The 24,519-nt window shown below is 41.5% G+C and overlaps 5 non-coding genes and 3 pseudogenes across 5 annotated transcripts; all 8 read right to left on the bottom strand.

Annotated features, from left to right (window-relative positions):
• Positions 1-14,829: 14,829 nt before the first annotated feature.
• LOC135630028 (5S ribosomal RNA) lies at positions 14,830-14,948 on the bottom strand. Its single transcript, XR_010493587.1, has one exon. It is a non-coding gene; the product is annotated as a 5S ribosomal RNA (ribosomal RNA).
• Positions 14,949-15,298: 350 nt separating this feature from the next.
• LOC135630025 (5S ribosomal RNA) lies at positions 15,299-15,417 on the bottom strand. The gene has a single exon (XR_010493584.1). It is a non-coding gene; the product is annotated as a 5S ribosomal RNA (ribosomal RNA).
• A 350-nt stretch (positions 15,418-15,767) lies between these two features.
• LOC135629884 (5S ribosomal RNA) lies at positions 15,768-15,886 on the bottom strand. Its single transcript, XR_010493447.1, has one exon. It is a non-coding gene; the product is annotated as a 5S ribosomal RNA (ribosomal RNA).
• Positions 15,887-16,235: 349 nt separating this feature from the next.
• On the bottom strand, positions 16,236-16,354 carry LOC135630078 (5S ribosomal RNA; annotated as a pseudogene).
• A 350-nt stretch (positions 16,355-16,704) lies between these two features.
• Positions 16,705-16,822, bottom strand: LOC135630044 (5S ribosomal RNA; annotated as a pseudogene).
• A 350-nt stretch (positions 16,823-17,172) lies between these two features.
• LOC135630047 (5S ribosomal RNA) lies at positions 17,173-17,291 on the bottom strand (annotated as a pseudogene).
• Positions 17,292-18,142: 851 nt separating this feature from the next.
• Positions 18,143-18,262, bottom strand: LOC135630023 (5S ribosomal RNA). The gene has a single exon (XR_010493582.1). It is a non-coding gene; the product is annotated as a 5S ribosomal RNA (ribosomal RNA).
• A 350-nt stretch (positions 18,263-18,612) lies between these two features.
• LOC135630024 (5S ribosomal RNA) lies at positions 18,613-18,731 on the bottom strand. The gene has a single exon (XR_010493583.1). It is a non-coding gene; the product is annotated as a 5S ribosomal RNA (ribosomal RNA).
• Between the last annotated feature and the right edge of the window lie 5,788 nt (positions 18,732-24,519).

Raw genomic sequence — 24,519 nt, 5'->3', positions numbered from 1 at the left:
GTGGCTCCGCACTATGATGGGCCCGTAGCTCCTTTCACAGGTTGCACTCCCAATGTGAACTACTAGTCTAGTCACATCTACTACATGATACTTATCATATCAATATCATAAACATAGAAAACCAATAATCATTTTCAAATAACATCTTCAGATAAAACCTTTAAATTCATCATATCATAAAAACATTAAATATCAATATCTCAATAGTCCTCAATCAATCAAAACCCTAATTGAAATAGCTCAATTGACTTAAATCAAACTCAATTCGATTATGATCTAATGGAACCAATACCAAATCCTTATGGAACCAGTCTGGAATCACCCTAAACCGGTCTAATTTAGATTTGATTAATCTCGATTAGGTCAAATAGGTTTGAACCAGTCAAGTTAGTTTGGAATCACCCTAAATCAGCTTTAACTTATCAAACCTGTTTGATTTCATCAATTAATGAGCTCAAACCAATAGAGAAGGAGATTGGACTATGTCGTATAGTACTAACCCAAACCGAAGCAACCCACCTGAGTCTTGGGCGGGTCATATACATTGCATATACCTGTTCCAAATACTAGGTTGAGTTGAGGTACGACGGGCTATATAAAAGGAGTGATGATATATCTAATATCAATCGCGTAACTGGGCAAGCTTAACTTCATGGACTAGGCTAAGCCTCACTTATAAGTTGGGCTAGGCCTTACCATTGAACTAAGTCATGCTTAGCTCATGAATTGATCATAGACACATGAGTTGGGGTCGTATCTGACCACCTAGACTGAGTTGTACCTAACCACATAAGCTGGCCCATGCTTAGCCACATGGTTAAATCGTACCTTACCATATGAGTTGGGTTATACATAGCCACATAGACTAGATTGTATCTAGCCACATGAGCTGGTCCATGCCTAACCACATGGTTGGGTCGTACCTTACCGCATGGGCTGGGTCATACATGGCCATATAGATTAGATCGTACTTAGCCACATGGGTTGGGTCATGCCTGACCACATGGGCTAGGTTGTACTTAGTCACATAAGCTAGGTTGTACATGATCACATGGTTTGAGTCGATTCGATCTGATCGATCAACTTGACTCAAGTCAGACCCCAATTAGACTCCTCTTATCAAATTAGATTTTAATATTTAAAATTATTAAAGAATTATTCAAATACATTAATTAAATCTTTAAATTCATGATCTAAAATTTAAAACTAATTACATTACAGAAATTCACACATAATTCTTGAAATATAGATATAACTAATTAAAAAAATTAGAACTATTATACTAAATAAGAATTTTAATAATTAAATCAATATTAAAATTCACTTAAGCTTAAAAGATAATACAAATCAAATAATTAGTCTAACATCATAAATCAATTATTATTATTCAAAAATCATGAAATTTCGAAATTAAAACATCATTATTCATTATAAAATTATAACAATCTCAATGTCAAGATTTTAAAACACAAATCAAAACTAATTAAAAAGAAAGGATCCTACCTCTTTTCGATTATCCCTTCTTTGATATCATCTCCCTGGAAAGTCATCTCCTCAATCTTTCTATTGTTAGGCCTAGTAGAGAATGAGGGATGAATAGTCCCTTTAAATAGGAGAAGATGAGATCTCCCCGAAAGGTAAGCAATAATTTAATTTTTATTTTTAATTTATTGTACATTTGCTTTCACACACAAAAAAGTAATATAATATTTATTTCTTATAGTTCACACACAAAAATGGAATGTAAACTATTTACTTCCTAAATATCAAATCACTCATTAGGAAATAAATTAATTAATAATTTAATTGACTAATAGAATTCTATGTTGGTAAAATCAGTACAGCAACAGACTTTCTAATTGATGAAAGTGTCCCCTCTAAAAAAAAAAACAAAGTGGGGACACGTTCCTCCCAACAGCGGATGGAGGAACCGTCCAGCCGCCATGTCTGACGGCCCACTAATCCCCGAAGGGAATCGCCCTACCTGCCCTTGGCAGGGAAATAACATAATCTCACACTAGTCATGTCCATATAGGGATGAAATAACACATTTAAATATTTCTTTCAAATATCATCAATACCAACTAATATAAATTAGCCCTCAATTGACTTGAACTCTAGTTCAATTGATCCAATTGAACTCAATTTACTAGGACCTAACTGAACCGATCTCTAATCCTTATTTAACTGGTCTGGAACCATCCTAGACTAGTATAATTTGGATTAGATTAGGTTCAATTTAGGTTAAACTAACTTGAATAAGTCAATCAATTTGGAATCACCCTGAATTGATCTAGACTACTCAAGCCTTTTTTAGTTCAATCAATACTTGGGCTCAAATCCAACAATAATATTGAGCTAGATTAAGCTAGCTCATCTACTAGTCATGTGCATTATACATGACTGGGCATGCATCACACAAAGCTGGCCCAGCCTTGGCCCATAGACTGGTCATGTGCATCGCATGGGACCGCCCATGATGGTTAGGCTGGGTTAGCGTATGGGCCCAGGGCCTGATCCGTGGGTTGGGCCTGGCCTACGGACTGGGCCTGGTCTACTGATTAGGCCTAGCCAATAGGCTGTGGCCTGACATATGGGTTGGGCCTGGCCTGTGAGCAATTTCAATCCAAATAATATATAATTTCATACCGCAACATATATTCATTAGCAATATAAACAAAAATAATAATAACGCATTGAATGATAGACAAGGAGATAAGCTTTAAAACAAGGAAATAACATTCTAATTTAAATGGAAATCATAATACATTAAAAGACATAAACTTTAATATAATGAAATAACCTTCTAAATTCACATAAAAATCATGCTTTCAATACATATAAAATTTAAACATATTCTAGTCAAATTCTAAATCATTCAGAATAGTATATTTTAAATTTCAAATTAATGAATATCACAAAAGCTTTTACATAACATATTTTAATCTAATAATATTTTAATCCAGATAAGATTAAAGATAAACAATAATATCAGGAAATATCAGATAAAACATATAAATTTTTAACATCTTTAAATCTACAATAAAAACTTAATCATGGGTCAACATTACATAAGTGATTACTTTAATGTAATAATTAAAAATTTTAACATTTAAAGAATTGATAAATATTTTTCAAACTAAAAGCTTTCAACATTCAAAGAATCAAAATAAAAACTAAAACTTTTAAATTTAAGATAGGTAGGGAAACCTACCTCTTGTCAATAGGGTGTAACTCCTCGTTCTCTTGTCAACAGGTGTAACTCCTCGTTTATCCCGCTGCCAGGCTCGACTAGGTGAGGAACGATGGAGAAAAATCCCTCCCTTTAAATAGGAGGAGGTGAGCCTCTATTAAGGGAAATAAATTTTAATTTTTATATTTATTTAATATAAATTATTTTCATTTAATATACTAACGAATATGATATCATCATATTTGGAATACTTACTAGTTATTTCCTTAATTCATATCAACAAACAAGGAAGTAGATTAAGATTTCCTTAAATTATAATAACAAGTAAGGAAAGAAAATCAATTCCTAACTTAAATATTTGATGTGATTACATTTCTCCCCTCCTATAGGAAATTTGGTCCCCAAATTTAGCTTACCTTAATAGATTAGATGAGGATACTGCTCTCGCATATCTTCTTCTCTTTCCCATGTTGCCTCTTGGTCTGAATGGTGTTGCCAACAAATCTTTACCAAAGGTATAATTTTGTTTCTTAGAACATGTTCTTTTCTTTCCAAGATCTGGGTTGGTTGTTCTCTAAAAGTGGCATCATCTCGCAATTGTAGAGGTTGATAAGATATGACATGTGATGGATCCCTAATATATCTTCGAAGCATTGACACGTGGAATACATCATGGATGCTAGCCAAAGCCGGCGGCAATGCCAATCTGTATGCTACAGGCCCAACCTTTTATAAGATCTCAAATGGGCCAATAAATCTTGGGGCTAACTTTCCCCTTTGACCAAACCTCATAACTCCCTTGGTTGGCGACACCTTTAAGAAGACGTGCTCACCAACTTCGAACTCTAGATCTCTTCGCCTTCGATCTGCATAACTTTTCTGACGACTTTGAGCTGTTAATAATCCTTGGCGTATAATTTGAATATTATCAGCATCTTTTTGAATTAACTGAGGCTCCAAAAGCTTCCGTTCTCCCACCTCATCCCAATATACAGGTGATCTGCACTTTCTTCTATAAAGAGCTTCAAATGGAGCCATCTGTATGCTAGAGTGGTAACTATTATTATAAGAAAACTCAATTAGATGCAAGTGCATATCCCAACTCCCACCAAAGTCTAAAGCACATGCTCTTAAGAGATCTTCAAGAGTTTGTGTTGTCCTTTCAGATTGGCCATCAGTTTGGGGGTGAAAAACTGTACTAAATTTTAACTGCGTGCCCAAAGATTTTTGTAAACTTCCCCAAAATTTAGAAGTAAATTTTGGATCTCTATCTGAGATAATGCTAACTAGCACCCCATGATATCGAATGATTTCCTTAATATATAAGCTTGCTAGTTTATCCAATGAATACTTCTTGTTAATAGGAAAGAAGTGAGCAGATTTAGTAAGTCTATCTACTATTACCCAAATTCCGTCATATCCTTTCATAGTCTTGGGTAATCCTGTCACAAAATCCATAGTGACTTGCTCCCACTTCAATTCAGGAATCGAAATCCTTTGCAACTTTCCCGCAGGTACTCGATGTTCTATCTTCACCTGTTGACATATCAGACATTTAGAAACAAACTCTGCTATATCTCTCTTCATACCACGCCACCAATAGTTTTGGCGTAAATCTCGATACATCTTAGTAGTCCCGGGATGGATATTAAATTTTGATCTATGTGCCTCCTCTAATAATTGCATCTTTACTAGATAGCTTTCGGGAACACAAAGTCGATTGTGGAATGTAATAGAACCATCTTCGGCTTGGAGAAATTCAGGTCTAGATCCTTGAGCTATTTCCTTAACTATCATTTGAAGATATGTATCTTCCTTTTGACCTTCTTTAACCTTTTCCACCAAAAATGATTCTGCCATCAAACACACAAGAAAACCTTTATTTGTCTTCGATAAAAGTTTAAGTTTTAAGTCTGCTAACTCCATTATCATAGAATTCCTTTGAATATTCATATAGGCTACAAGACTGTAGGTATTTCTGCTGAAGGCATCAGCAACTACATTAGCTTTCCCAGGATGATAGTTGATATTAAAATCATAATCCTTTAGAAAGTCCAACCACCTTCTTTGTCTCATATTTAAATCTTTCTGTGTGAAAATATATTTGAGACTCTTATGATCTGTGAAGATTTCGAAAGTCTGTCCATATAGATAATGCCTCCAAATTTTTAGTGCAAAAATGATAGCTGCTAGCTCTAAGTCATGAGTAGGATAGTTCTTTTCATGAGGCTTTAATTGCCTCGATGCATAAGCAACTACCCTCTCGTTTTGCATAAGAACGCAACCAAGCCCTTGTAGTGAGGCATCACTATACACTACAAAACCTTCTCCCCCTGAAGGAATCACCAAGATAGGAGCACTGGTTAATTTCTTCTTCAATTCTTGAAAACTTTGTTGACATTTATCATCCCACATGAATTTTATGTTCTTTTGTGTCAACTTGGTCAATGGTGCTGCTATTTTTGAAAAGCCTTCTACGAATCTTCTATAGTATCCAGCCAAACTCAAGAAGCTTCTAATCTCTGAAACATTAGAAGGCTGCTTCCATTTTATCACAGCTTCAATCTTGTGAGGGTCAACAGATATACCAGCGCTCGAAATTACATGACCGAGAAACATAATTTCATTGAGCCAAAAGTTACACTTAACTTGGCATATAGTTTCTCTCGCCTTAGGACTTCCAGAACTGTCTTAAGATGGTGTTCATGCTCCGCTATGCTTTTGGTGTAGATCAAGATATCATCAATAAATACAATTACAAATTTATCGAGATAATGGTGGAATACTCTATTCATGAGATCCATGAAGGCAGCTGGTGCATTTGTGAGTCTAAAAGGCATTACTAAGAATTCATAATGATCATATCTTGTTCTAAAGGTAGTTTTCTATATGTCTCATTCTCTTATCTTTAGTTGATGATACCCGGATCTCAAATCAATCTTTGAGTATACCTGAGTACCTTGAAGTTGATCAAACAGGTCATCTATTTGAGGAAGAGGATATTTATTCTTTATGGTCACTTGGTTGAGTTGTCTATAATCGATGCATAGTCGCATAGATCCATCTTTCTTCTTCACAAATAGGACAGGGGCACCCTAAGGTGATACACTAGGTCGAATAAAACCCTTGTCCAAAAGCTCTTGGATCTGTTTCTTTAACTCCTCTAACTCAATTGGTGTCATTCTATATGGAGGTTTAGAAATAGGTGCAGTACTAAAAGGTCGCTTTCTATCCTTTGCTTGTTATAATTCATTATCCAATTTCTCTACCACCAAAGCTCGATTAAACACTTCAGTATATGTTGGTAAAATCATTACTACAACCAACTTTTTAATTGATGATCGAAGTCCCCTCTCAAAATGACGAGCTCTATGACTTTCATTAAAAGCAATATGTGGAGAGAACTGAGCCAACTCAGTGAAATAATGATCATATTCCATTACAGTTCTATTTCCTTGGTGGATGCTAAGGAACTCTTGTTGTTTCTCAAAGCGAACTGAATCAGGAAAGAACTGCTCATAAAATGCATCTTTAAACTGCTCCCAAGTTACCACATTACCTCCAGCCTCTAACATCCTCCTTTTTGAGGTCCACCAAGTGTCTGCCTTCCATTCCAAAATGAAAGAAGCAAAAGGCACTTTCTGATTTTCCCTACATTCGATAGCTTTGAATGTCTTTTCCACTTGACGAATCCAACGTTCAGCAAAGATTGGATCTGGCTTGCCTTCAAAAACTAGTGGTCCCAATCTCTTAAAGTGATCTAAAGTATTATTTCTACCCCGTGGAATTTCATCTCATTCCTCTTGACGCTCAAAATATCCTCTAATAGCATTGAGGACTCCGTGTACATTATCTTGAGCATTGACGAGTGCTGGGGCATGAGGGGCATTCTGCGAAGTCGGAGAAGCTGGTCTATAATCAGTGACAGGTGTACGTGAGGATTGGGTTTGCTCTACGATGCGTGGAGCTTCTAAGTTATTATTTGTTTGAACACCTCTCCGAGTGCGTAGACCAATAGCATTACGACCATAAGCACCCCGAGTGATAGGACCACTAATATCTGGAATTGGCTCCATTACTCTTATAATAAGTTAAAGACAATCATCGGTTAGAATCAATCAAGGGACCTAATACACCTACAGGCCCTAGACCATGCTCTGATACCATAAAAAGATGTCACATCCTGAATTTTTTTTTTTTAATTTTATTTCCACACAGGCCAAATAGATAAACATCACTTTATTCATCATCTATAACCATTTATTACAATTCATTTATTCATCAAATTACAAATAGAAAAGTAAACATAGTGATGTTAACTTCAAGAGTCATCCAAGTGGCTCTGCCTAGCGGTAGAGGAAGGTCCGCTCTCCACTGGAATCCGATTTAGTACTAGAGGGAGGCTGCTCTGAAAATCAAAAACAAAGAAAATTCAGCAACACTGAGTAGGAACCCCAAAAGTCAAATCAAGATGAATACATGATCAAAATTCAATCAATCATCCCAATGGTGTATATCAAATACCCGAAGGAGCACTCCCCCAACAGCGGATGGAGAGGCTTTATCCTACGGGATGAGTTTGTGTTCTCCCAACAGCGGATGGAGGTAAACTCATATCACACTCCCAACAGCGGATGGAGTGGTGTCCACCTCATGCCACATGGGACAACACGGATGGAGGCAAACTCATATCATAAAAGGATGTCACATCCTTTTAGATTAACCATCAGTTTGGGGGTGAAAGGTTGTACTAAACTTTAACTACGTGCCCAAAGATTTTTGTAGACTTCCCCAAAATTTGGAGGTGAATCTTGGATCTCTATTTGAGATAATGCTAACTAGCATCCCATGATATCGAATAATTTCCTTAATATATAAGCTTGCTAGTTTATCCAATGAATACTTCTTGTTAATAGGAAGGAAGTGAGCAGATTTAGTAAGTCTGTCTACTATTACCCAAATTCCGTCATATCCTTTCACAGTCTTGGGTAATCCTGTCACAAAATCTATAGTGACTTGCTCCCACTTCCATTCAGGAATCGAAATCCTTTGCAACTTTCCCGCAATTGACTTGAACTCCAGTTCAATCGATTCAATTGAACTCGATTTACTAGAGCCTAACTGAATTTGAATAATTCTTTAATAATTTTAAATATTAAAATCTAATTTGATAAGAGGAGTCTAATTGGGGTCTGACTTGAGTCAAGTTGATCGATCAAATCGACTTGACTCAAGTCAGACCCCAATTAGACTCCTCTTATCAAATTAGATCAACTTGACTCAAGTCACTCCCCCAACAGCGGATGGAGAGGCTTTATCCTACTGGATGAGTTTGTGTTCTCCCAACAGCGGATGGAGGCAAACTCATATCACACTCCCAACAACAGATGGAGTGGTGTCCCACACCCGCCAAAGTGGGGACACGTTCCTCCCAACAGCGGATGGAGGAACCGTCCAGCCGCCACGTCTAACGGCCCGCTAATCCCCGAAGGGAATCGCCCTACCTGCCCTTGGCAGGAAAATAACATAATCTCACAGTAGTCATGTCCATATAGGGATGAAATAACATATTTAAACATTTCTTTCAAATATCATCAATACCAAATAATACAAATTAGCCCTCAATTGACTTGAACTCTAGTTCAATTGATCCAATTGAACTCAATTTACTAGGACCTAACTGAACCGATCTCTAATCCTTATTTAACTGGTCTGGAACCACCCTAGACTAGTATAATTTGGATTAGATTAGGTTCAATTTAGGTTAAACTAACTTGAATAAGTCAATCAATTTGGAATCTTTAAAATTTAAAATAAGTCAATCAATTTGGAATTTTAATTTTAAAGGCAAGGAATTGGCTAATCAAACACATTTCTTATGCAATCTCTTCAGGAACTAGTACAAATATGTGGTACTTTCCTTGGGTGAATGGGAAGAGTATATTTCAATTATATGGCGATAGAATACGAAAAGATCTTGGGGCTCCTAAAGATTGGAAGGTTTCCGAGTTCATTGCTAACGGTACCTGGTGTCTCCCTAATCCTATTTCTCCCAAAATGTTATCACTTTGATCGACTATTATAGCTATTCCAATTAGGAACAACTCTTCAGATATACTTATTTGGCCTCATGACAATGACAAATTTAGTGCCACATCCGCATGGAATCAAATTAGGCAAAGCAATAACAAGTGGGTCCCAAGCAGTTGGACATGGGATCGACCGGGATCACAAAGACATTCCTTATGTACATGGCAGGCCCTTCTCAATAAACTACCTACAATAGACAATATGAAAAAAGAGGTATCTATCATGTTAATCGATGCTCCCTTTGTATGCAACAAGAAGAAATTGTTGACCACCTCTATTTTACTTGTGATTATACAAAATGGATATAGAAGGAGATTCTCCAGCAATTTGAACTCAATAGACTACCGCAACCAAACTTGCACCAAGAACTAGGCGACTTCATGCAATGTTTCTCAAGAAAAGGGCCTCTCACACAACTGGCAAATGTTACTTTCAGATGCGCTATTTGGTGGATGTGGAAGGAGAGATGTAACAGAATCTTTGAATGTCAACACACAAACAATGCTCAGCTCTTGAAAGAGATTATTAGAGACTCAAGATCCTATATGGAGCATGATCTCAAAACGGAGCACTTTACCCAAAGAGAAAAAGATATTTTTATCAAATTTAATTTTGCTATTAGCTAAAGATCTTGGGAATGATGCCAAATTATGTACCCACAGGTAGTTTTGATATATCTGGATAAACATTTTCTATGTTGACTATAATTAGGAGTTATAGTCTACAGCATGTGTAGTCATAACTATCGCATTCGCACTCTATGAGTTACTTGGCTTTGTCTATGACTTGTATAGATAAAGCTATTTGTAGAAACTTTACACATAATCAATTTACTTTTACTTACCAAAAAAAAAAAAAATCAATTTGGAATCACCCTGAATTGATCTAGACTAATCAAGCCTAGTTTAGTTCAATCAATACTTGGGCTCAAATCCAACAATAATACCAAATGTCATTACTAATAATTTTCTTTGTTTTTGATTTTCTAATACATTGTAACACCCTTGATTAGTCCCACATCATAAGTGGGCAGGATTAAGATTGACTTATAAGGGTCTGATGAGTGTACTACTATCAACTTCGGCTTACGCATTTTGGTCAGTGGTTTAGACCAAACAAAGTTGATAGGTTAGTTAGCCCATCAGCTTCGAGTCATAACATTTGGTATCAGAGCCGACCTAGCATTTGGACATGGCACCGAGTTTTGATCGTCTTGGGATGGCCACGAGCATTCCATCGTCCGCATACAAGCCCATGCATGAGTACCAAATTCTTCGAGTTAGCAATTCCCCTCACCTCTGTGAGCTTTGCATAACTCTTTTGGTCGTTGAGCAACTCATTCCACCTTGCATGGTCTCATTCTTGCCAAGCTCCTCGCTTGCTTTGAACACCATCAAGTATGGTTGTCAACGTTGAGCCATAGCTCAAACTCAGCCATCCCAACCTTTATGCACTCCGCATTCTTCCAAGCTTGCCTGTTCTCGTGGTGCCTCTTGCGCGAAGGGTTGGCCATCCTTGGGATGGCCACGAGCATTCCATCGTCCACATACAAGCCCATGCATGAGTACCAAATTCTTCGAGTTAGCAATTCCCCTCACCTCTGTGAGCTTTGCATAACTCTTTTGGTCGTTGAGTAACTTATTCCACCTTGCATGGTCTCATTCTTACCAAGCTCCTCGCTTGCTTTGAACACCATCAAGTATGGTTGTCAACGTTGAGCCATAGCTCAAACTCAGCCATCCCAACCTTTGTGTGCTCCGCATTCTTCCAAGCTTGCCTATTCTCGTGGTGCCTCTTGCCCGAAGGGTTGGCCATTCTTTTGAATGCCAATGTCAGATGCCCACTCCTCCGAGCGACTCCTTTTCCCTACATCTCCATGACCGTTTTCCCCCAAATGGTCGCGCGTGTGCTGACTGCCCTCAACGCAGCCCCGCTAGGTCCCCCACATTTGTATGCTAAGTGTTTCTATGAGTGCTTGTCCCACTCTGATACCATCTGACACGGACTTAGCTAGTTTTGCATAAGTCATGCGGCACCCTTGCATGTCCGTCCGCAAAGGTTAGCCTCCCCGAAGCCTCCCATTGTCCCTTAGGACCAACAAAAGAGAGAAAGGGTTAGAGAGAACGCCTTAATCGGGATCCACAAGCAAACATCTCCGAAAAACACTTCATAGATAATACAAATTACAAACAGACTTTACAAGCTCTGAACAGTTGCACAACAAAGGGTAAAATGGTCCATTATAGACCGAGAATCTCTCACACGCGTCCACATGACACAACCTTTATTTACAAGCCTAAAGAGGCCACCAACTTAACTAAAATTGGACTATTACGCCTTCGGCCATCCCTCTATATGTTGTACAAGGCATGAACATGCCAAAAGATACGGACATACATAAGCATTACATCAAACATCTTGCTTAGAAGTTTGTCCGTGACAATCCAGAGCCCTTTGCGCGTCACGAAACCGTCGGCGCTTTCTCGAACGATCACGAAATCCCTATTGCAAGCTCTCTCCGAGCACTAGCCCAACGACCGCGTATCGGTCATGGCAAGCGCATGCCGAAACTGTAACATCCCACATTTAAAAAAAAAAAATAGTAAATGCTTGTTTGTAAATATGAGGATTATTTAAATATTTTTTTTTATTAAATAATATTATATTAAAGTTTATGGCTAAGGACCTAAGAGTAAATATTAAAATTTTTATATGATTTATAGAATATTTAGAATTGAGTAAATAAAAATAAAATAAAATAAAATGGAGGACATGTGTCATTAACAAGGATGAGCCACTTGCATTTATTCTAAAGTTGACACCTAAACCCCCATGCATGCTTGCCACCTCACTATTTTAGCATGAGCCAAACCTATGTAATTTAAGGCACCATTAAAAAGAAACTTTGCAGCCAACGTTATTTTGAGGAGAAGAAGAAGAAGAGAAGAAGAAGAAGAAGAAGGAGAAGAAGAAGAAGAAGAAGAGGAAACTTTGTTTGAGGTTTTGCATCAACTCCCTATATTTGGGAATCAAACTCATCTAAGGCAAGTGTTCTAACCTCTTTCTACAGAATTCCTAATCTCTTTTTTCCTTTTAATACTTCATAATTCAAAAGATTTTAGCTTAGTACCAAACCTTTCTTTCCTTTTGATACAAAGCCATGAATCTGAAATTTTTCGGTAATCTGACTTCTATACATTGTTTTGTATCTAACTTTTAGCACTAAACTCTGATTTAGGCAAAGCCTAATCCATTTGAAAGTAGACTCAAATATCTTTATTTTGACACTGAGATTGAATGATTTGGAGTTTAAATTCCTACTAGGACTTCTGTTTCAATTAACCCTACAAATTCTGTAAAATAGAGATTGAAATTTCTGACCTTCTGTTACTAAATTGCTCATAACTCTCTAGTGAAAATTCTGAATTATGCAAAACTTAGTTCTTTTGAAACTAGATTCGCATATATTTCTTTTGACATATAATTTAATAATTTTGAAGTATGTTTGCCTTCTGAAACATCTGTTTAAATTGACTCTATCAATTCTACAAAACAGAGATGATCAATTCTGACCTTCTATTACTAAATTGCTCATAACTCTCTAGCGAAAATTCTGAATTATGCAAAACTTAGTTATTTGGAAATTAGATTCGCATATCTTTCTTTTAACATATAATTTAGAAATTTTGAAGTATGTTTACCTTCTGAAACATCTATTTAAATTGATTCTATCAAGTCTACAAAACAGGGATGATCAATTCTGACCTTCCTTTACTGTATTTGTTGTAACTTCTTGTTACGAACTCAAAAAATTATAAATCTAAGTTCATCCAAAAATAGATTGATACAGATTTCCAATGACATCTATTTTTAGTGATTTGGAGCATGCTTGGTTACTCAAACAATTCAGGAAATGTACCATTCAAATTCTATCAGAATTGAAAACTTTGTTGGTTTTGCCTATTTAATTTTCATCCTGTTGGAAATTTGATTTCTGCTAAATTCTTCTTCAATTGAGCATTAAACTAGTCCTTTGAAATTCTTGTATTGTTCATCCTAAAGTTGTTATATATCTGAAATTTATTATGTAATGCTTTGTTTGCATTACCTTGTTTGATAAAGGCACATACATATCTTCGTTGTTCCGCATGTGCTACTGATATGTGCCAATGTTATTGTTCATACTACCCTTTTTGTACTCTAGTGTCTTGTGGGATATTGTGAACCTTTGCCAGAAATGGTAAAGGGAGTTATGCTTAGAGCCCGCGATTGCTCTGTCGGCCCCATTGACTTCACTCAGACGTGGGTGGATGGAGCTCCCAAACATGAGAGACTTATGCTTGGTGGTCATCCAGAAATAGATGAATCACATTATGTATGTGGTCCCACAACGCCCTCTATGTTTATTGATATGATATCCAAAGCTTTATTTAAGAGTTCATATTATGCTTTGGATAAAAATGGAATGCATGCTATATCAAAAATGTCATATAAGCTTGTGTTTATTATTCGGTTCACTTGTTATACTTTGAAGTGTTTTGTTTGTCATTATCATGCCCCCAAACACTCTTACGCCTTTGATATGTGCCTAAATGCTTCATGTGCAATTTGATACATGCCTAAATGCTTCTTTTGCCAATGAAATGCTCTAATTTCCCTTCTCCTATTGTTATGTCTAATGCTTGTTTTTGAATGAGGTAAACCTTTATGATTTTATATCAAATGATATGATTTTAAATGAACACTTGTATTTCTACTTTTGTATCTTGATACTAAGCCTGCTTGAACTTCTCCTATCGCCATGGATATGTTAGACGCTTGCTGAGCTCTTTATGCTCACCCCGTTGCTATATAAATTTTTCAGGGTAGCTTGTCATGCATTGAAAAACTAGAATTGGGTTAAAGTAGTGAAAGGCTAGAAGATTTTTGAGCTAATCTTTGTTGGATGATAGGTTTTTGTTGTATAGTATACTTTACTTCTGATGTAATGTTAAGGATCTGTTGATACTTATGGGTTGTAAAAGTTTAAAGGACCGCTCATGTGTATGGAATGATAAGTTTAAGTTGTATAAGGACAAGAACTCATGGTAAATAATTATCTTTTTTATGATTGTATATATTTCTAAGATTATAGATTTGTGTTGTGGTTGATGTTTAGTTGAGTTGCCATTAGATTTTATGAATCTTTGAGTGAAGTGGATTATGATTTATGTAACGTACATGTTTATGAATTGTGAATATTGATTTTGAATGATTCTTAGTATCCTCAAATTGTTAGATTGGATCTTGGATTGAATTGATGATGAATTATAATATTATTGATTTTAGACAGGGTCACACCTCCTGAATGTGATAATTCGGGGGGGTGTGACAAAAACCATCGGCACTTTCTAGAACGATCTCGGAATCGCTATTGCGACCCCAATCTGGAAAGCTCTCTCTGAGCTCCATGATACTGACAGTGTAGCGGTCATGGCAAATTTCGAGCCCCAAAATAATCGCCTCGGAGGTCTACGGGAGATGTTTCGTATCTTGGGACGCAAAATGGAGTGCAACACGAGGATTTCCCAGGGGGTCAACCTTCCTAGTTCTACTCTCGCCTAAGTACGTTTAACTTCGGAGTTCTGATGGGATCCGTTGCTTTAGTGCTGGTATGATCGCACTCATTTTGCGTGCTTCGTCCCTCGCCTATATGCACGTCGCGACCGGCGCATCAACGTCCGGAGCCTCTTATGCATTACGAAACCGTCAGCGGTTTCTCGAACAATCACGAAATCCCTCTTGCAAGCACTCTCCGAGCTCTAGCCCAACGACTGCATATTGGTCACGGCAAGCACATGCCAAAACCATCGGCACCATTTGGAACGATCTCAGAATTACTATTGTGACCCTAATCCGGAAAGCTCTCTCCGAGCCCCACGATATTGACAGCGTAGCGGTCACGGCAAATTCCGAGCCCCAAAATAATCGCCTTAGAGGTCTATGGGAGATGTTTTGTATCTTGGGATGCAAAAAGGATTGCAACACGAGGACTTCCCAAGGGGTCACCCATCCTAGTACTACTCTCGCCCAAGCACGCTTAAATTTAAAGTTCTGATGGGATTCATTGATTTTTTGCTGGTATGATCGCACTCGTTTTATGTGCATCCTCCCTCGCCTATGTGGATGTCGCGGCCGACGCATCAACGCCCGGAGCCCCTTGCGCATCATGAAACCATCGGTGCTTTCTCGAACGATCACGAAATCCCTATTGCAAGCTCTCTTCGACCACTAGCCCAACGACCGCGTATCGGTCACGGCAAGCGCACGCCGAAACCATCGGCACTTTCTAGAACGATCTCGGAATCACTATTGCGACCCCAATCCGGAAAGCTCTCTCCGAGCCCCACGATACTAACAGCGTAGCTATCACGACAAATTTCGAGCCCTAAAACAATCACCTCGGAGGTCTATGGGAGATGTTTCGTATCTCGGGACGCAAAATGGAGTGCAACACGAGGACTTCCCTGAGGGTCAACCATCCTAGTTCTACTCTCGCCCAAGCACACTTAACTTCGGAGTTCTGATGGGATCCGGTGCTTTAGTGCTGGTATGATCGCACCTGTTTTGCATGCTTCGTCCCTCGCGTATGTGCACGTTGCGGCCGGCGCATCAACGTCCGGAGCCTCTTGCGCATCACGAAACCATCGGCGCTTTCTCGAACAATCACGAAATCCCTATTGCAAGCTCTCTCCGAGCACTAGCCCAACGACTGCCTATCGGTCATGGAAAGCACACACCGAAACCATCCGCACTTTCTAGAACGATCTCGGAATAACTATTGCGACCCAATCCAGAAAGCTCTCTCCGAGCCCCACGATACTGACAGCGTAGCGGTCACGGTAAATTCCGAGACCCAAAACAATCACCTCAGAGGTCTATGGGAGATGTTTCGTATCTCGGGATGCAAAAAGGATTGCAACATGAGGACTTCCCAGGGGGTCACCCATCCTAGTACTACTCTCACCCAAGCACACTTAACTTTGGAGTTTTGATGGGATTAAGTGCTTTTTTGTTGCTATGATCGTACTTGTTTTACTTTCATCCTCACTCGCCTATGTGGACATAACGGCCGACGCATCAATGTTCGGAGCCTCTTGCGCATCACGAAACCGTTGGCGCTTTCTCGAACTATCATGAAATCCCTATTGTAAGCTCTCTCCGAGCCATAGCCCAACGACTACGTATTGGTCACGGCAAGCGCGCGCCGAAACCATCGACACTTTCTAGAACGATCTCGGAATAACTATTGCATCCCCAATCTGGAAAGCTCTCTCCGAGCCCCACGATACTGACTGTGTAGTGGTCACGGCAAATTTCGAGCCCCAAAACAATCGCCTCAGAGGTCTATGGTAGTTGTTTCGCATCTCGGGATGCAAAAAGGATTGCAACACAAGGACTTCCCAAGGGGTCACCCATCCTAGTACAACTCTCGCCCAAGCAGCTTAACTTCGGAGTTCTGATGTGATTCGGTGCTTTTTTGTTGGTATGATCGCACTCGTTTTGCGTGCATCCTCCCTCGCCTATGTGGACGTCACGGCCGGCGCATCAGCGTCCGAAGCCTCTTGCACGTCACGAAACCGTCGGCACTTTCTCGAACGATCACGAAATCCCTATTGCAAGCTCTCTCCGAGCACTAGCATAACTACTGCCTATCGGTCACGGAAAGTGCGCGCTGAAACCATTGGCACTTTCTAGAACGATCTTGGAATCGCTATTGCGACCCCAATTCGGAAAGCTCTCCCTGAGCCCCACGATACTGACAACGTAGCGGTCATGGTAAATTCCGAGCCCCAAAACAATCGCCTCAGAGGTCTATGGGAGATGTTTCGTATCTCGGGATGTAAAAAGGATTGCAACACGAGGACCTCATAGGGGGTCACCTATCCTAGTACTACTCTCGCCCAAGCACGCTTAACTTCGGAGTTCTGATGGGATTCAGTGCTTTTTTGCTGGTATGATCGTACTCGTTTTGCGTGCATCCTCCCTCGCCTATGTGGACGTCGTGGCCGGCACATCAACGTTCGGAGCCTCTTGCGCGTCACGAAACCGTCGGCACTTTCTCGAACGATCACAAAATCCCTATTGCAAGCTCTCTCCGAGCACTAGCCCAACGACTGCCTATCGGTCACGAAAAGCACACGCCGAAACCGTCGGCACTTTCTAGAACAATCTCGGAATTCGCTATTGCGACCCCAATCCGGAAAGCTCTCTCCGAGCCCCACAATACTGACAATGTATGTAACAATTTTGGTCCTTCAACCGCAGACCAAAATGCTTAAGCGGGAGTTTACGTAGTACACTCATCAGGCCCTTATAAGCTAATCATACACATTGCCCACTTCCAATGTGGGACTAATGGGATGTTACATTATCCCCAACACAATTAGCTTGACGTCCTCGTCAAGGCCCAACATATCCCAGATCGAACCCTAGCATAGCGAATATGAGGATTAACTCAGTGGTGGCTCCACGTCATGATGAGTTCTCTGACTCCATCCACGGGTAGCCCTTTCCTCCTCGAGCCCTCTCACCCTGCCCAAATGCTAGGTCGGCTCTGATACCAAATGTCAAGACCCGGGTCTGATGAGCCAACTGGCTAGTAACTCCATTTTGGTCCTTCAACCGCGGACCAAAATGCATAAGCGGGAGTTTATGTAGTACACTCATCAGGCCCTTATAAACTAATCATACACATTGCCCACTTCATATGTGGGACTAATGGGATGTTACAGTGTAGCGGTCAGGGCAAATTTCGAGCCCCCAAAACAATCACCTCGGAGGGCTACGGGAGATGTTTCGTATCTCGGGACGCAAAAAGGAGTTCAACAAGAGGACTTCCCAAGGGGTCACCCATCCTAGTACTACTCTCGCCCAAGCACGCTTAACTTTCGGAGTTCTGATGGAATCCGGTACTTTAGTGCTGGTTTGATCGCACACATTTCATGTTCTTCGTCCCTCACTTATGTGCCCATCGTGGCCGGCGCATCAACGTCCGGAGCCTCTTGCGCATCACGAAACCATCGGCGCTTTCTCGAACGATCACGAAATCCCTATTGCAAGCTCTCTCCGAGCACTAGCCCAACAACTGCCTATCGGTCACGGAAAGCGCGCGTCGAAACCATCGGCACTTTCCATAACGATCTCGGAATCGCTATTGCGACCCCAATCCAGAAAGCTCTCTCCGAGCCCCACGATATTGACAGCGTAGCGGTCACGGCATATTCCGAGCCCCAAAACAATCGCCTTAGAGGTCTATGGTAGATGTTTCGTATCTCGGGATGCAAAAAGGATTACAACACGAGGACTTCCCAGGGGGTCACCCATCCTAGTACTACTCTCGCCCAAGCACGCTTAACTTCAGAGTTCTGATGGGATTCAGTGCTTTTTTGCTGGTATGATCACACTGGTTTTGCGTGCATCCTCCCTCGCCTATGTGGACGTCGCGGTCGATGCATCAACGTTCGGAGCCTCTTGCGCGTCACGAAACTATCGGCGCTTTCTCGAACGATCATGAAATCCCTATTGCAAGCTCTCTCTAAGCACTAGCCCAACGACTGCGTATTGGTCACGGAGAGCATGCGTCGAAACCATCGTCACTTTCTAGAATGATCTTGGAATCGCTATTGCGACCCCAATCCGGAAAGCTCTCTCCGAGCCCTACGATATTGACAGCGTAGCAGTCATGGCAAATTCTGAGCCCCAAAACAATTGCTAGTCATAAGTGCCCAGCAAGCCAATCACGTGAGTGATGGCACGTGTGACTTGATACAGAATCTTTTTGCTTATTATATTTTGGCGTATATCACTTTATAACTATTGCATAAATGCATATATATTGTGATGTCCTTGGATTTGTGCAATGGGAATCGGATCGTGATGAGATCACGATAATGAGATCGATTCACCTTTAAACACATATCCTAAATAATCCCGGTCATAGGTTACTCGAGAGGGACATCGTGATAACCGGATAGACTGGTGTGCTGTATACCCGTCCATATGATGGATGCAGCTGGTCTCATAGCTGCTCGTGTAGGGACACTAGGGATACAGTATAGGTGCTCATTGGAGAATGAGTTCACTGATTGATCCGCTTACGGAATGCTGGATGGTTGATGATGCCTTATTGTCAGACAACGATTCCGTAGTCCTAGTGGTGTATCTGGTTCTTAGACTTGAGACACCAAAGATGTCCTTTATGAGTGCTCCACTCTTTGATACCAGACTTATAGGTTTGGCTGTTCCCAGATCTAGTACAGTTGGTCATTGGGAGTGGTAGTCGACCTTACGAGGGCTATTGAGTGTCGATAGAGGATCATCCACTCTCGGTATCATGAGAGGAATATCCCATGTGTTCTTGCTCAGACAAATCCCTGGCCAGGGTCATTCGGGTTGAGAGAGAAAGAGTTCTCCGGGAGAATCCGATTAGAGCGAGACTCGAGTAGAAACCATATGGGTCTGACAGCACCATGCTCGATATACGGTCTCTGGGATATTAGATGGATGAGGGACTATAGGTACATGGTAACTGAGGACAGACAGGTCCAATGGATTGGATTCCCCTGTATCGTCTGGGGACTACGGCGTAGTGGCCTAGTACTTCCGTAGTCGATGAGTCGAGTGAATTATTACAGAGATAATAATTCACTTAGTTAGAAGGAGTTCTGACAGGTATGACTCATGGCCAGCTCGATATTGGGCCTAGAGGGTCACACACATATGGTAGGCATTGCGATGAGTAGAGGTTCGGATATGAGATATCCGACGGAGCCCTTGTCTTATTGGATGCAGATCCAATACCCACTAGGGAAAGGACCCATTAGGGTTTTGACACGGGATCTCTATAAATAGGAGGGATTCACAGCCTCATAGGCTAGAGTCTTTGCTTGCCCTTCCTATTCTCCTCTCCCTCTCCACCTCAGAGTAGGCCTGGAGTTTTGAGGAGCGTCGTCGCAACCCTGCTGTGTGGATCACCGCTAGAGAGGAGGACGCTTGACCTCCTTCACCCTCTCCTAAGGATCTGAAAGGAAACAGGGATATACGATCTCCCTAGGTAACACAATCTCTATACGCAGTTTTGTGTTTTTGCGGATTTTGCGCACCAATCTTCGCACGACGATGAACATCTTTTTGGGAATCAGGGATTTTTGTTTTCTTGTTCTTCCGCTGCGCATATGATGTCGCCCCCCTATGATTTCCCAACAGTGGTATCAGAGCCAGGTTGTTCGTGCGAATGATTGGTTTTTGAACTGTGTGTGTTGTGTTTAGGAAGAATATTGACGTCAAAATCGTTGACACAAAAGCGAGGAAGGGCAGCAACAGTTGCTGCCGTCGATCTGCATGCCTGCAGCCACCTGCAGCGGCAGCCGAAGCTAGGCAGCACAGCGCCGGCGCATGCGCCGACGCTATGCCTGCAGCAGCCGGCCGGCGGTCTGCTTGTAGCAGGCTTGCTGCCGACGGGGCTGGCAACCCACGGGCAGAGGCGCCGCAGGGCAGCGGCGCCTGCCGCCGAAAGGAAGCGGCACCTGCCGCCGTAGGGCAGCGACGCGCGACGCCTGCCGCCGCTACTCCCGCGGGCGAAACCCCCCCCACAGGGGCGGCCGCCCGGCGGGACAGCACCGCCTGCGGAGGCAGCGACGCCCGAAGGGGGAGCCCACCTGCAGCGACGCCTGCCGCCGCTACTCCCGCGGGCGAAACCCCCCTCACAGGGGCGGCCGCCTGGCGGGACAGCACCGCCTGCGGAGGCAGCGGCGCCCGAAGGGGGCGCCCACCCGCAGCGGCGTCGCCGCCAGCGGGCGTGCCGCCTGCAGGCGAGGGCAGTGCCCTCGCCCCGCCGCACAGGCGCCGCCGGCAGGGTGGCGGCGGCGGCAGCAACAGAGGGGGAATTAGGGTTTTGGGCAAAAAGATAGTTTTGCCCCTATGAATTTGATAAATTCCAGTTTCTGTCTTTTGTCCAAATTATGAAAATACCCTTAGGAATTGAGAAATTCCCTATATATCCCTGATTTCAGAAAATATTAATTAATTAAAAGGTTTAGTTGATTATTATTTTTATTATTATCTAGTAGTCCTACATTATGATGATTATTTATACATGTGATGTATGATGTGTGGACGGATGATCATGGACCGTGTGATGTGTGTACTTGTGATTATTATTATTGAGGTCTACGAACCTCCATTATATTTCTCGTTTATTGTCGGGCCTGCGTGCCTATGATTAAGTTGTAATCACATGAGAAGGCGCAGCGGGAACGTGGATGCGATAGCGGGACCCACGAGACGGACGATCGTGATGCATGGAGATGCATCAAGATGTCGACGGAACCGACGAGGACGAGATGGACGATCACAAGGCATGGAGATGCACCGTTGCACACATAGATCTTGATGTGAGTGATTAGGCCTACTGGCTCGGGCCTAATCATATTAGGTTGTGGTCCATGATCATCTGGTGTGATTGCTTATACACATACTAGATATGTATATATATTTGCATGCGATGTAGATATATATTAAATATGTATATGTGTGACATGTCATATTAGGAGACCAAATCATAGAAACATCTCTCGATAATATTAAGTCGGTAAACGTGAAGCAATTAGATTGACCCACGTGGCCTTCCATCGTTATGAGTAGGAACCGAATCCCGGTGTAGGTTGAGTTGGTCGAGTCCCTCGAGACTCACCTATATCGCGATTTGCTATCTTGCTTACGACATAGAGATGTCACCGGTGACCTGAGGGCATGATATGCTTGGTCGAGTCCCTCGAGGGTATATCATCAAATCAGACTCATCTTGTAACGAAGGTGTTGACTTAACCGAGCATCATGGTTGGTCGAGTCCCTTGAGGCCATGGTGATTCGGAGGCCGAACAGGACGGGAATCACAAGGAGTTGTGATCGGCAAGAGTTGTCTACCTTTTAGGCTTAGTGTGATTGGTCGAGTCCCTCGAGGTTACACTAAGACGCTGATTGGATCCTGATCCCCACTAGAAGTCTGCCGGAGACTTCCGTTTCACGTGCTGAGGGTGTCGCGTGACTCGTTAGTAAAATAGTGGGAGCATATTAAGATAGAAGTCCATATCTTGATAGTTTATTTCTTGCAAAATCTGCATGTTATTCATTTTTGCTACATCTTTATTTTCAGAAAATGTCGTTTTCAAATCCCTTACGTGGCATACTTGATGTCAACCGCCTCACTGGTCCAAATTATACGGATTGGCTCCGTAACTTGAGAATTGTTCTCACAGCGGAGAAAATCGTGTACGTCCTTGATACAGTGATGCCTACGCCCGAAGAAGGGGCAAGCGAGGATGAGATCGCTCGCTACGTGAAGTACATTGATGACTCCACTCTTGCTCAGTGCTATATGTTGGGCTCTATGACTCCAGAGTTACAGAGACAACATGAAAAGATGGATGCCAGATCCATTCTCCTACATGTCCGCAAATTGTTTGAGGAACAGGGAAGGACTCAACGATATGAGATATCCAAGAGCCTTTTCCGCGCTAGGATGACTGAGGGGACACCGGTTCAGAACCATGTCCTAAAGATGATTGAGTGGATAGAGAAACTCACAGGTCTAGGAATGGTCCTAGAGGATAACTTGTGTGTGGACATTGTGCTTCAGTCCCTACCAGATTCCTTTTCACAGTTCATAATGAACTTTAATATGAACAAGCTTGAGGTGACTCTCCCAGAGCTCCTCAATATGTTGAGGGAGGCAGAGAGTACTATTAAGAAAGAGAAGCCAGTTCTCTACACTGGTGAGACCAGAAAGAAAAGGAAAGCAGAAAGGTCCCTTAAGAAGGGAAAGGGCAAGGGCAAACAAGGTAAAGCAAAGGTTGCTAAGAAAGACCCAACAAAGGACAAAGGCCAGTGCTTCCACTGTGGTAAAGATGGGCACTGGAAGAGAAACTGCAAAGAGTACCTTGCAGAAAGGGCGAAACAAAAGCTTGATGAAGCTTCAGGTACATTCATGATCAGTCTCCATTTGTCAGACTCTTATGATAACACATGGGTATTAGATACCGGAAGTGCTTATCATATATGTAATTCGTTGCAGGTTCTGGCAAGGCCTAGGAGACTAGAGAGAGGCGAGATGGACCTCAAGATGGGTAATGGAGCAAAAGTTGCTGTATTAGCTGTTGGCGAGGTCGCCCTACATCTGCCTAGTGGAGCTTTTATTGCATTAGATGCATGTTATTTTGTTCCTTCTATTATCAAAAACATTATCTCCATTTCATGTTTAACAGTTAGTGGATATAAATTTGTTTTTGAGAACAATGGTTGTTCGATATTATTAGATGATAAGATCATCACGAAAGGAACATTGCATAATGGTTTATTTATGTTAGACACCACTCCACATATCATGAATATAAATGTGTCCAAAAGGAAACGAGATGAGTTGAACAGTGCATACCTGTGGCATTGTAGGCTAGGTCACATCCATGAAAGAAGGATTCAAAAGTTGCTAAATGATGGATATCTAGATCCATTCGACTATGTGTCATATGCAACTTGTGAGCCTTGCATTCGTGGAAAACTGACCAACTCTCCATTTAGTGGAACTGGAGAGAGAGCCACTGAGTTGTTGGAACTCATACATAGTGATGTATGTGGACCCATGTCAACTCATGCCATTGGAGGTTACTCCTACTTCATTACATTTACTGATGATTTCTCAAGGTATGGATATGTGTACTTAATGAAGTACAAGTCCGAGGCCTTTGAGAAATTCAGAGAGTATAAGAATGAGGTGGAGAACCAGACTGGAAAGAGTATCAAAACTCTTCGATCAGATCGAGGAGGTGAGTACTTAAGTACAGAGTTTACTCACTTCCTCAAGGACCATGGGATATTATCCCAATGGACACCTCCTTACACACCTCAGCTTAATGGTGACTCTGAAAGGAGAAATCGTACTTTATTAGATATGGTACGGTCCATGATGAGTTTCGCTGACCTACCCATCTCATTCTGGGGATATGCCCTAGAAACCGTAGCTTACCTTCTGAACAGAGTTTCAACTAAGTCGGTAGTGTCTACACCATATGAGCAGTGTTCCTTGAGAAGGAACACATTCTTGGCGGAGACAGTGGGAGAATGATAGAATTGAGCGAGGTTGGAGAACCAAGCTCAAGCACCACTCTACAGCCCGAGTCTGTTCAGGTATCTAATACACA

This window comes from Musa acuminata, chromosome BXJ3-1 (assembly GCF_036884655.1).
Source record: "Musa acuminata AAA Group cultivar baxijiao chromosome BXJ3-1, Cavendish_Baxijiao_AAA, whole genome shotgun sequence".
Lineage (NCBI taxonomy): Eukaryota > Viridiplantae > Streptophyta > Magnoliopsida > Zingiberales > Musaceae > Musa > Musa acuminata.
This window is presented reverse-complemented; position numbering and strand designations above follow the sequence as displayed.